The sequence below is a fragment of the Urocampus carinirostris genome, chromosome 3, assembly GCF_059441175.1.
Source record: "Urocampus carinirostris isolate Australia breed hairy pipefish chromosome 3, RoL_Ucar_1.0, whole genome shotgun sequence".
Lineage (NCBI taxonomy): Eukaryota > Metazoa > Chordata > Actinopteri > Syngnathiformes > Syngnathidae > Urocampus > Urocampus carinirostris.
Genome location: NC_142351.1, coordinates 62,860,975 through 62,875,903, shown reverse-complemented (window position 1 = coordinate 62,875,903; position 14,929 = coordinate 62,860,975).

Here is a 14,929-nt window from a genome sequence, read left to right as displayed (position 1 = left end):
TGGTCAAATTTGATCAGACAACATTAAGCTGAAGTACAGTAAACCCCCAGGATACAACATTTATCCCTCCTGAGGTGGGGAACATAACGTGAACATCCAATATGGCGGGGTACCGAGAAGCAATGGGAATTTGTTAATGTGTTCTGAACCCCATGTGTTCTGAAGCATTAAAATAACCACATTGTAAAAAATAAGTACTAGGTATATGTAATATAAATGTATATGACTGTCTGTGGCTTTTTTGGGTGGCGCAGCTCAATAACAACCTCACCTGATAGAGGAAAACAACATATTTTTTGCACAAAAAAGCTGTGCAATACAGTTATACAATACATAAAAATTTGCCCAAAGGGGGTAGATTGAAGTAGAATAATGCCTACCCTATTCAATTTGTTTTCCTTGCAAGAAATACAAATTAAAAATCAAAACAAGAAAACAAACTCTACCCCAGAAAAAAAGACATTTCGAGCCTGCAATTGTACTGGTTGCAACACCTATAACTTTTGATATATTGAATTTTCCTTAGTATATTTCTCAAAAAATATACAGAGGATATAATTTTTGAATTTATATCAATTGGGGGCATTTTCAAGGATAACTAAATTGGCTTCATGAATAAATATACATGTAAAAGAAAAAAATATGATTTACCATTGGAGTGATGTGATTTGAGCTGGTCCAGTGGATATATTGGTTAGGTGCAGAGGGCCGTGCAGAGAAGACCGTGGATTCAAATTAAAACTCATATTAATAATTTAACTTGCAAGGATTGTCCATAGAAGACTTTCTTGCTTTAATTGCTTCTTATTCCTAATAATTGCCATATTATTTTCCCCCCATTTTATTAACACTCCACTTATTGAAACATAAATATTTTGTTTGTTTGTTGTACATGATTCAATTGTTTGTTTGTTTGTACATGATTCAGATTGAATCGTTTCTTGTACATGATTCAATTGTTTGTTTGTTTGTACATGATTCAAATTGAATCGTTTCTCCGGCGCCGTCACGAATGGCAGCCACTCCAGCAGCTCCCGTGTTATTTTTCGATTGTTCTCAGTTATTTTCGATTGTTCTCAGCTTAGGGATGCTGCTGGAAAAGTGAATTTCCCTTCGGGGATGAATAAAGTATCTATCTATCTATCTATCTATCTATCTAGTTGTCGATTGGTTACAGCCACATTCCTTAGCGAGGGTAATTATACATGTGCCTTCTTGATATTCCTTGATATTCACGCGCTTTGTTTCATCATCATCTTGTTTTTGCTACTCCCCTTAGCATCACTGCAAACCTTGGAACACGTAGCTAATAAACAAGGTAGAAAGAATATAGTATTGCTCCGCACTAACTTGCAAAGTCTTTACAAATTGCTTACAAAGAGAGATCATTGTAGGAGGGAGTTCAGCAAATAGAATATTGGCATTTTCAAGAAGCCATGACGCAAACCAAAAACAGACTTTTGGAGACTTTAGGGGTCGGGAACCTTTTTGACCCAAAGAGCTATAATAGCAAAATATTTTGATTTATATTTTTCTATTTTTTGAGAGCGCAAAACCATATATTTTAAGACACAATTTAGCCAAATCCCTCTCCAAAGAAAAGCGCATTATATTTTTCCGTGTGAAGTTAGATGATTTGATAAAATTTCTGAAACGAGAATAATGCCAGAGCCAGTGTCCCTTATCAACAAATTTACCAACTTAAGGTTGTCTCACTCCCGCAATTACTTAATATTGTTGAGGCTCATTTAGACCTTCATTTTGTTTCATAAATAATGCTTTTAAAACAAGGTGCAAGCAGTTATTTTGTAAACATGTCAAAAAATACCGCAAACATAGATACTAAATTATTTACCTTTAGTGCAGACGACGCTAGGCAGAGAGGAGTGCGTTGTGTACATAACCCCGCCCACCCCTTACGCTCACCCAATCAAATTACTATGTGTGCTTGGCTGGCGTTTCTGGCTTTTTACAGCTTTTCTTTTGATTTTCATTGTAAAGTGTCACAACAATGAGCCTAAAATGTTCAATGAGCTTCTATAAAAAAGATTCCTTAGCGACGTGCAGCCGAAAAGGGATCTGTTGGTGTGACACTTTCACTGTAAACTGGAGTGGGAAGTATGCTCTTTATATACTATACCAAACCATTAATTAAATTAATGCCACATCAGGCATAGGCACACGAGACTAGACTCTGCACTTATCAAACTTGGAACGTTAAAGAAGAGATTCGCATAAGTCAGAGTCATGTGTACTCATGAAAAGAGCCATATATGACCCCCACTTTAGAGGCACATTCCATGAAACAATTTGTAGTTGATGTCATATAAAGTGCGAAACATGCTGTAAAGAGGGTAAAAAAACATCGTATTCCACGTCGTAACGTGAAAACGTCATATGGTGGGTCGCCATATCCCGCAGTTCTACTGTATCAATTGCATCTACTCCATTTTAGAGATGTATGAGGTATGTAACTCACACAGTTCTTGGGCGCCAACATTCTGCCCCTTCCTTGCGTAACTGAAGTTTGTATTTTGAATAAACGCAAGCAGCACGATTGAGATGAGCTCCGTCGTTTAACGCAGTGTGCGGCGGCCCTTTTTACAGCGTCCATACCCCACTTGAATTCTGACAGATGTTCAACAGCTCGGAAAGACTCAACATGACGCCCGTAAAAAATACGCTAACAAGCTGTCATCCGATGTTAGATGACAGAGAGCGGGAGATTATAGCTCACAGTTTCCCCAGACGGTAATAAAAAGACGTTCTGAGGTGAGTGGCGTCACACCTGACACCGGTGACCCCTCTTGAACCGTTTTCACGCATTCCGAAAGTGGATCAAGTGGAATACGAGACTTTACCTACAGTTAATTCGACATTGGTTCCAGAGAGTGCTGGTAGCAGAGATCTTTTGAAAGTGTATTTCTGGAATATGTTTTGGGGATTTCAATTATTTATAATATTTATTCTATGTGACGCATAGGTTGAGTTTTGTGAATTTTATTCAATGTATTTGGATGAAAAACGTCTTCATGTTCCACAGTGCTTAATTAAACATTTTGTTGTCTTAATTGTTGTTTTATTATACTTATGAATAACGGGTGCCTTACGGACCTGCATGATGCAAAGGAGTACGCTACGTAAGAATTCACAACATGGTTATTATCTTTTTTTCGTCATCAAAATTCAGATTCACGTACAATTTGACTATGAATATCTAAAGTTCCCTATAAATTTTCAATGGAACCAACTTTCAACATAATCTTATTATACAAAACCATATAACAATTATTTTATGGGTAATTACTGTTTTCCAATTTCAACAATTCATGTTAACACTAGGATTATTTTGTTTAGTTCTCCCCCACCCGAAAAATTAACTAACTTTATCTATTTATTCCCATTTTCCATTCATCCACGTTCAACATTTTCCAAGTTCAATTAAACAATGCCTATGACTTTACATACCAATGAACCCAAAAAATCCAACAGCTTAAAAATTGCTAGTAGCATGTAGTTTTTCTTAAAAATATAAAAGAATCTTCTCACCCTGACCATCACCTCTTCAAACCTGTTGCCCCCTGGTAGTCGCTACAGGTCTTTCATGGCAAGAGCAAACAGAATAAGAGACAGTACTTCATCAGGACCATCACCATCCTAGACAAGCTCACAAAACCTTGTGAGTGTATATCTTACGACTTATTTGGGATTTATTGGTTGCTGCTAAATGTAAATGGTCTGCATTTATATAGCGCTTTTCCGGTCAATGAAGGCCTCCCAAAGCGCTTCACAATGTGCCTCACACTCACATACCGATAACAGCGTCAGCCATGCAAAGCAACTACCTGCTTATCGGAGGGATTAGGGATTCAGTGTCTTGCCCAAGGAACTTCAATATGTTACACTGAGGAGCTGGGAATCGAACCTGCGACCTCTTGATCCCAAGACGAGAGCTTTACCTCCTGAATGTTATCTCACTGCTTTCGCCTTATTGTTATTTTGCACTATTTTTATCTGCACTATTATTATAACCTAGGCCAGTCTCTAAGCACTATGTTGTAATTATCTTTGCCTATTTACTGACAATATTTTATCGTATTTTTCTCCTTTAAGTGTTTATTACGTTTGCTTTTAAAAGCCATGTCTAATCTCAATGCATGAAAATTGTCACTACATTATCAATGACAATAAAGACAATTCAATTACATTCAATTGCATTCAAATTCTAGTAAAATGACTTAAGCCAAAAATCAACAATTGAGTTTCACAATAGGCCTTTAGTTAAAATCTTCCAATGTCCATTTCAAACCATGTCCTTTTGTTTTTTTCCCCCAACAAGTCAAGTTAGCAACTTTGCTAGACAAGCACTAGATAGTGTGTACACATCCTGCACAGTAGATCCCAGGGTTACAGTGACCCCGCCTCAAGACATTTCCACGTTGTGTAGTAAGATAAAATGTTTTTCTCTAACACATATTATGGCATTTTCCTCACGTTACAAGATCAATAACACAATTATTTGCGTAACGTGCTTTATACAACTCTCAGATGCCTGTCTGCTATTGGTTGACATTATATAAAATTACTGGTCTGCCATTGGTTTACGTCACATCATGAAGATACCAATATGCTATTGGCTAAATTCCCTCCCACAATGCCTTCACTCTTTTTGTTCAGTTCAGACTCTTGTGTGCTATGTAAAGACTTTGCGAGTTGGCGACACAATATTGTATTTTTCGTACTGGTTCAATTCGGTATGGGTCCCATAGCTTGCAGTGATGCTAAATGGAGAAGCAAGAATACAATGGAAACTAATCTTACAATAATCAAGAAATGTGTGGAGGGCACACAAACCGCTCCCTTTGCGAGGTTAAATGGTCATAAATAATTGAAGATCGGAATTTTTTTTTTAAATAAGGAGGTGAATTAAGCAACAAAGTCTTCTCGTTCTGTCCTCGAGGAACACTTAATTTAAAAAAGCATTTAGTATGTTTTCTGCAATTATTTTGTAGGAGACTTTCAGACAGGAAGAGTTGTCACATCGGGAACCATGTCTTCTGAGTATTTAAGCGTTTTCATTTGACACATGGCTCTATTACGATAAACGGTCAATTTTTCAAATATATTCTTTTGTTGATAGATATTTTGTCTGCATTGCATTGGATGTGCTAATTATGTCATGTATTTTATCGATCTTTTGTGGTCTGGTGTCAGACTCACTGTGTTTTCATTGTATGTTTCACTTTTACTCTGTTTTGGAATAATTTGGAGCATGCATATGTTAATTATGTTTTAAAACTTTCTCCTAAGAGGAGTTAAGTTGCTGCTAAAGTGCATACACATCAGAAGACAACAACACTTCTAAGGGCATGAGTATCCTTGGGAGTGGAAGTTTTTAAAATCAGTTTTAATTTAATTCTCACATCCCCCTCCTCCTGCATCCAACTACTTACTCTACTGTACTAGCTGGAGGTGAGTAAAATGCCTTTTTTTACACGTGCATTCATTTATAATGTTATTGGATCATAGGAACATATATTACACACATGTAGTACCAAGTATATACTCTTCTAACATTCAGAACTTATTGGTCAATTACCGTAGGTTTCTACAGCTTGTTATATGTCAATTTCACCTTCCGATGCCCACTTCAGAATGGATTCCTTCTGTATCCAGGGGGTTCACTTTACCTTTATTTTGATCCCTATTGAACTGATAAGGCCCTAACAAATTCATCCTCTATTATTCTAACTATTCACCCTCCCGTCATGGTTTGCGGTAACCGAACAAGAGTTGTAGGCCGGTATGTTGTGACTCTTCTGCAAGTGACTCAACCCCAAAACCTTCGTAACATTACTGGCGCGTTGTCATTTGACTGTAGCGTGAGGCTGAGACAGAAACAAGAAAAAAAGGGAGGTTGGGCGTAATAATAGTGGTTAAGTCTTGCTCTTTCATTGAGTAAATCTGGCCGGGCCCATTTCACAGTGTAGGAATCTCCTCCGGGCCGCATCAAAGACTCGCCGAGAGACGGACTGGGTTTGTACAACAGGTGACAGCTCCTTCACATATGGAGACACTCACTCAGGGTAAAAAAGAAAAAAAAATGGCCGCCCCACACACATCTGGATGAACACACGCTAAGATCTGAAAAGAAGCGAGTGACAGCTTCTTTTGTGTTCCGAAGAGCCCACGGGGGTTGGGGGGGCTTTTCTTCTTCGGAGGAACTCTCATAAAAGCCAACATCTATCATCTGACCTCCCACAACCACTTAAAGAGAGTCAATACAGGATGCTAGCATACCGCATGCTGAAAATGTAACAAAGTGCGTTCAGACCTAACAAGTCGATGCACGCTGATGAGACCCGACATGCACAGCTGACACACGGATACAAACGCAAAAAGGAAAAATGTGAAGCTGGCGAGAAGCCACGTGCTATGTGGATTCCAGATTAAGAGAGAGATACAGTGAACCCTCGCTGTAACGCAGTTCACTCTGCACTCATTCGCAATGTGTTCTCCATTCTGATTGGCTGAACAGTCTATCTGCTTCCTCTGTTCGTCTTATTTGACATTTTGAAGGACAGAACACTGTGTGAAATGGCTATAATAATATTTATATAATTTGTAAATGTATCAATTTGCCATAATGCAGTCTGCTAAATGCATAAAAGTTGTGTAAAGTAGACCTACAGGATACGACATGAATATAAATGTAAATGGTCTGCATTTATAAAGTGCTTTCAAGTCAACTAAGGCCTCCCAAAGGGCTTTACAATATGCTTCACACCCATTCACACACAGTCAAACACCTCACACACACTCACACACCAATAGCAGCGTCAGCCGGGCAAGGCAACTACCTGCTAATTGGGGGCATTAGGGATTCAGTGTCTTGCCCAAGGACACTTCGACATATAACACAGAAGTGCCGGGAATCGAACCTGCAACCACTTGTTCCCAGGACGAGCGCATAGAAACATTAAAATAACAAAATAGTACATAGTAAGTACTACTCAAAATTATGTAAAATAAGTCACACTCATTAAATAACATTACAAATAAACTTTAATGCAAAGGTTTTATTTTTTTACCTTAGGCGTGACATGACTGAGCTGGTTGAATGGAGTAGCGGGTGGATTCAGAAGGGAGTAAGAGACGGCTGTTTGAATTCAAAACTGTTTTTCTGACTTATAATATTGAAGATTGTCATGCCCTTGGAATATTTTCTTGCTTTAACCGCCCCCTTATTTAAATAATAGTGTCGGTTGTCAATAGTCACAACCATGTGAATTAGCGGGGCTAGTGATTTGCGTAGCGTCTTCTTATTTCTTGTGGTCACAAGCCTCATTCTCATGGTCATCACTACAAGTTGGTGACCCACAGCAAAAACAAAAATTTCAGTATTGTATCGCCTACAAGCAGATTCTTTACAAAGAACACACAATTCTGAATTGAATGAAGAAAAAGGCATTGTGGGACGTAGTTCAACCAATAGCACGTCAGCATGTTTATGATGCCGTGACGCAAACCAACAGCAGATTAGCATTTCATATGAAATTGACTACTGGCATACAGGCATCTTAAGGAATGAGAATAAACGTAACAAAAAAAGTCGCAATATCTAGAGGTGTACTGTGCATGTGCAGAAAATAGCTTGCCAAATTTACATTAAGTACGTTTCTTTCAAAGTTCTATAAAACCGATAATGTAATAATATTCTGTAAAAAAAAAATTCTTAATTATTGTTTTTTGCTCATTTCTGTTGTTGTTCTTTGCACAACACAACCATCACGATAATGGAAGGTTCACTGTACAGTGTATTCATAAAGTGAAATAAAATTTTTTTTCTTATACCTTCGAGAAAACAATGTGTCAAAAACAACACAATTTGGGCCTAAGGGGGACTGATTCATAAAGAAATACAAAATAAAAATAAGAAAAACACAACTACTATATACTTAAAAATAGCTTGGCCATTACATGTAGTTGGTGTAAAAAATGGAATCTTTACCGCTTGCCTAAAATAAGGACAAATTTGTCTCGTTCTTTTTATATTTTGGACGATGACGTGCTTAAATGGAATGCAGAGGTTGTGTTAGGTGAGGCAGAAACAAAACAAACAAACAGAAAAAAACAGCCCCCCAAAAAAAGAACCAAAACCACCTGAAGCACCTGTTCCAAGCTTGGGTTGTTTTCCCAGAATATGAGAAAATTACAGCTGGACAATTATGCTCTTGGCTAAAACAGGCTTGGAGCAGCAACATCGGTAATGGTGATGGCTTAAACGTTTTCTCCGATTCGGCCGCCTCGCACGCGCACAGAATCGCGCTCGGCCCCAGAAGCTGACACCGTCCAATTGGATCCTTGTGCTAAATGCCTACAACATCCGCTCACCCTCACAAAGGAACATCTGTGAGTGTGTGTTCATGCTTTATGTCAAAAAGCTGTTTTTTTTCTTCAGACACTTCCATATGATCATTCTCAGAAATTGTCAACATACATAAAAGTGAAAATTATTCTAATGAATGTAATATCATTTCCTTTGCACCTTCTTTAAAAAATATCATACCTTGAAGTGAAAGAGTGAAATTAGTTACCACTAGAGGTCATTTTAGAGGAATAAAGCTGAAGCGTGTGCATTCAAAGAAGACACAATCCTTTGCCAAATTCAGAAGTCTCCTTTTATATTTTTTTGCGCGAGCAAGGATTAATTTTAGCGGGCAACAAAACATGAAAGCTGCCGTTAATCAACGAATAAATGAGCGAGATGGAAACAACAGGTGTGGCTGAAAAAAATCAAAAAACGGGTTGGTCAGAGTTGGTGTAAGTGGCTAACTTTTGCCACTAGCTACAAAAGAGGACAGTAAAAGATCACAACAAGCCATAGTCCGCAGCAAAGTGGCAAACAAGAGTGACACGAGAAGGTATAATGGAAAAAGGTGAAAATGTACCAGATTCCAGAATCAATTAACTCATTAATGTTCGCTTGCAATAGCCTGAGTAACTAACATTTTTGGCTAGACAAGGAAACTGTTAAAAAAAGCACCACACGTCTTAATAACAAGACTTAGCAATTTTCCATTGCTGACCAGCTTTAAAAGGCGACTGACACTGTAGTACTCAACAGCAGAACTTAAGTGGATAAAGAAGGAAATAGAAGATACAATCACCAAATTCCTGAATCAAGGAACTCACCAATGATGACTTGCATGATGAGCTTTGGAAAGCAAATGACACTGAAGCTCAAAGCAGGAGTAGTTCAATAACATTAGTGGAAAATCATAGTCACAGCCAAGGGAGTAACATGAGTGGCTAGAGAAGAAAACTGTGGGGAAAAAAATGGAAGATGCCTGAAACTACGACCATCCCATGTAGAGCGCTGCTGTGTGCAGTAAGAAGACTACAAGTGCTGGAAGTAACACTGGACGAGCAAGCTTTGCAACATGCTTATTCAGGCTTCTGTAGTAGCAAGATGGTGGCCTAACACGTCACATTTCTAAACCTAAAATCATATTAATGAGATATTACATTTATTTTGCCTATTGTTTGAATATACAGTGGGGCAAATAAGTATTAAGTTAACCACTATTTGTGCAAGTTATCCCACTTGAAAATATTAGCGAGGCGTGTAATTGTCAACAGGGGTAAACCTCATCCGTGAGACAGAATTTGGAAAATAAAGCACATAGTTTGGTCCTTAAATAAATTATTTGCCAATTTGTGGTGGAAAATAAGTATTTGGTCATGACCAAAAGGTTAATCTGAGTACTTTGTTATGTACTCTTTGTTGGCTATAACGGAGGCCAAACTCTTCACTAGCTTTTCACACACTGTTGCTTGTATTTTGGCCCATTCCTCCAGGCAGATCCCCTCTAGAGCAGTGATGTTTTGTCCCTGTCGTTGGGCAACACAGAATTTTAACTCCCTCCACAGAATATCTATGGGGTTGAAAACTGGAGACTGGCCAGGCCACTCCAGGACCTTAGATTGCTTCTTACAAAGCCACTCCTTTGTTGCCCTGGCTCTGTGTTTAGCATCATTGTCATGCTGAAAGACCCAGCCATGTCTCATCTTCAATGCCCTTGCTGATGGAAGGAGATTTTCACCCTAATATATCTTGATGAATTACCCCATTCATTTTTTTCTTTACACTTATCAGTCATCCTGGTCCTTTTGCAGAAAAACAGCCCTAAAGCATGATGTTTCCACCCCCGTGCTTCACAGTGGGATGGGTAAATGTGATTCTGGATTCTTTTTTCTCCAAACACAATAACCTGAAAGGTTCTATTTTAGTCTAATTTGTTTTTTTTATAATGATAATAAGTTAAAACAGGTGTCACTAATACAGGTAACAAGTGGAGCCTTGTCAGACCTCGTTAGACAAAGATAGACATCTTTGACAACCAGAAATCTTGGTTGTTCTTAGGTGGCCAAATACTTTATTTCCACATTAATTTGGAAATATATATTTTTTATAATCAAACAAAGTGATTTTTTTAATTCACATTTTTTTATTTTGTGGTTGAGGTTTGTTAATTATAGAGGCGTCTCTATTCTGTTCAACGAGGAGAACTTACAAAGTTGGTGGTTGACTAAATACCAAGTTGTACCACTGTAATAGCGTTTTATTTAAATTAATGAAGTATTTTTACACACATAGGAGTCACTACATAATACACACTGGGGTTTTAACTTCGCAGTATCGCTGCAAGTTTTTGCCACACCAAGTTGACTGATCCGATTCGCAGAAGAACTCGTCTATCCTCCTCATCTTCACTCCTCGTCACCTCCGACCCGGCACCAATTCACTGCCATCGTTATGCAATTAACACCAATTAAGTCTTCGGCCGAGAAGGCGCACGTACCTCGGCATCCCGCGCGCGGATGTCCACGACAATTGCAGCAGCACAAGGGAACCTTTTGCAAGCGGAGAGCGCCGCAATCAACCAATCAGGCTTTGACGTGAAAAGAGAGCCGGCGCTCTCGGACCCTCAGGGTCAGACATAATTTTCTCCATTTACCCACTCAGGAATGATGAAGGAGACCAAGATGGGGGCTAAGGATGGGGTTTTCGCTTTGAGGCCTGGGGGACATGTGATGCAGGTGAATTGTAGCTGAGGGTGGGCTACTTTGTTCGACATCGAGGGGGTCACAAAAACATCTTTGGGTTGTGTTTGCAAAGCATTTGGAGTCAATTTCCAGAATTTACATATCACAAAATTGTTAGCGTGGATGCTGGTACCTAGCGTTTCGCTATGGTTAAAAAAAAACAACCTCTGGCTGAAAATATTGAGAAAAGTTTTTTTAAAAAGTGATCAATATTTAAGCTTTTTTAACCCCAATGCAAAGATTTAAAGCTTTCATGGAGTTCAAACTGGGGTTAACAATTAAAATAATTCTTTGAATATGGAATTAAAGCTTGGATTAGTTTTAACTAAATCAATCTCAAGCTTAATATTGAAAACGCGATAATAGTTATTCATAAATATTTCAGCATTTTTAACACCAGTTAGAGTTTTAAAGCTTTATTGCTAGAGCTAAAGATGGAGATAAGTTTAAAGATTCAATGCTGGAGTTAAAGCCAGTTTAATGTCGAAAAAGTAACAACTATTTCAGCATTTTTAACGTTAGATTTAATACTTAAAGCTTTATCACTGTCGTTAAAACTGGAGTTTAGCTAGTTCAAGCTTTAATTCATGTTGAAGCTTTACATGTTTGTTATTGGAGTTTGAGATAGTTTAAACTCTAAAGCTTTAAGATTGGAGTCAAAGCTAGAGTAAACCTTGAACTACCTTAAACTCCAGCTTTATTTCCAGTGATAAAGCTTTAACTACAGTGTTGACCTCTACAGGGGGCGGCAGTAGCTCAGGAGATAGAGCGATCGTTTTAGGATTAAGGGATCCCAGTTCGAATCCCGGCTTGTCCGTGTTACATGCCGAAGTGTCCTTGGGTAAGACACTGAACCCCCAATACCCCCAATAAGCAGGTTAGCGCCTTACATGGCTGCACAGATCACGGCCGCTATTGGGAAATGTGAAGCACAATGTAAAGCGCTTTGGGAAGTCATTGACTTGAAAAGCGCTATATAAATGCAGATCATTTCATTTCATTTCATAAAAATACTGAATTGATTAATTTTCTTACACTAAGCTTAAGCCAGCTTTAACTCAAGCTATAACTCCACTGTTGAAGCTTTAACTCCAGCTTTAACTAAACTGTTATAGATTTTAAGCTTTAATCTATTTTAAAAAGAATAGTTTTTAAGGGTTGGATTTGTATCTGATGCCTTAACTTTAACTCAATATTTAAAGCTTTAACTCCAGTGGAAAAGCTTTTAATTTCAGTGTTAAAGCTTCAACTTCAGGGTTAACACATCAAGGCAGCACCCGTTTTAAAACTCATCTGTGAAGGATTTGAAGTCTTAACTTTACTTAATAAGAAGATATTTGTAGACCTTTAACTTTTCTTTGATGTTTTAACTTTAACTTAGCTTTAATTTCAGTGTTAAAGTTTTACCTCCATTGTTATTGTTTTAACTCCAGTTAGTTTTAAAGGTATTTTTAATTAAAACAAATTATCTGATGCCTCAACTCAATTTTAAAAGTTTCACAGCTTTAACTCCAATGTTAAAGGCACCGTCTTTGGCATTCAAGCTGAGGAGGATGCTAGTGAACATTTGTGTATGCGTAATTTTTTATTAGGGGTTGGTTATATAGACACAGAACTTTAAAAAAAAGAGGGCTATGTTGTCTAACGCGAAGCAAAACCAGTGCCAAATGATCACTCCGTGGCAGCTAGATCCTAGACAAACATGGCAGCGACCACTAGGTATGGATAGCACTATATAAAATAAATACAAACTTCCCGACCTATGATTTTTTTTTAATAAAAAAATAACATTGGTATGATAGTTCACGTATTTTTGCCTAATATTCACTTCAATGTTTTTTTTTTTTCCTGAATTTACATTTTTGGTACCACTAGGAGACACTCAATAGTACACACTGTCCCTTTAAGAATGTAAATAAGATTTGCATGAGTCAATCATTTGTAAGAAAATTTTAACGATAAAACATAAATGAAATAGAAATGATCAGTGGCCAACACATTACAGGCCACCCACAGCTAGCCACAAATAAGCTAACATTTCAAATTGATACTAGAACAAATTAAAACTACTGGGAGAAAAGAAAACAAAAAAAAAACAATCATTGTTTTGATTTCTCACCACTTCAACACAAGTCAAACCTGATTGATTTTACATGTTAAAAAAAAGCCTTTTGTTGCAGATTTTTCACCCAACAAACCAAACCACAGATCAACACCACAAGTTGTGAGACTTGCAGTGCCAAGACATCAACACAACAAACAACCTCTAGGCTACACAACCAAAAGAAAGGAAAAGAAGAACTTTAACAGAAGACAGTAAGTATTTCCAAAGAGAGTTGCTGGTATCGCATATCTAAGGGCTTGGAATTTTCGGTACGTCAGGGTGTATGAAAGTGTCCTGCAAGGGGGGGAGGTTTGGAACTTTAGCTTTAATCAGGACAAGATGACTTTGCTACAGGAAGTCCTCCAGCAAAGGACAGGAAGCGGCAACACAAGAACCGCATCATTAGTCTTGCCATTCTCTCTTTAGCCCGGCGGCCCACAAGGACACTGGGTAAACGTTGTAAACTATGTTTGCGGCCTGGAATTCATTCGTTTGTTCCTTAAATTCGAAGTTGTTATCTTGCTTTTTTTCTCACAAACTGTATCTTTTGATTTGAATAAAACTGAATTAATCTTCTAATTGGGTGTTTCCTAATCTTTTTGGTGGCAAAATGTATTCAAATTAATATTACTATAATTCTTGTCAGTTATGCTAACACATACCTCTATGCTGAGATTAGCAGCAAGCCAACATTAGCATTAGTACTAGCCTGGCCCGTTAATAGAGTTCAAATTAAATTTGCAATCATTTTTATTAAATCAGCCATGGTAAAAAAAATTACACTTCATCTAAAAAATAAATACTGAACTGGGCCTGATTCTAGAATGAACGTCAGTTATGCTAACAGTTAATGCTAGCGTCTTAGTCGACGCGGAGGCCACACTAGTATAAGCCTGGCCCTTTAACTCCACCAGGGGGAGTAAAAGCCCACATTAAACCACACCCCCACATTGCATATTACCCTATTTTTATTACAGTGTGTAGCACTATCTAAATACTCTATATCAACACGTTACATTTGGTATTTATGTATTATATTCCTTTTACTTTATTATTGTTTTATTTTCAACACAAGGATAATGCTTGAAGTGTGAATTTCCCTACGGGGATGAATAAAGTATCTATCCATCTATCTATCTATGTTGGGTGAGCTCTCAGAGTAGTGGCGAAAAGAAGCACAACGGTAATGTCCAGTACTCGGAAAAAGGTGCACATTTTTCAACATCACGAAAAAATTATTCTTATCTACCGTTTTTGGAACTCTAATGTTCGTAAATAAGGAAGCAACAATACTAAAGCAACACTAATGATGGCATCTATGTCAATTATGCAAACAGTTAATGCAAGTATCTGCTGCAACACTGACGTTGACATGAGTGCGTAGCCAACATTAGTTAAGTTTGAATTTATAATTAATTAGATCAGCCTTGGTAAAAATTTACAATTCATCGAACAAAATTAAAGTTACAGCAACTAACGCTAATGCAAGGAGCTAACAATAGACTCAAACATTAACTCTAGCATTCGCCCGGCTCTCTCTGGATTTAACTTTAATGCATTCTAAATAAAATGGGAATAGTGACTGAATGTTGCCATCTGCGTCACCGTGAATAATAGCATTAACTATTAGCATAACTGATTTGTACACTAGCATTAGCAAAGCATTTTCAAAGATGAATAGTATTTTTCTACCATGGCTGATTGAATAAATCATAA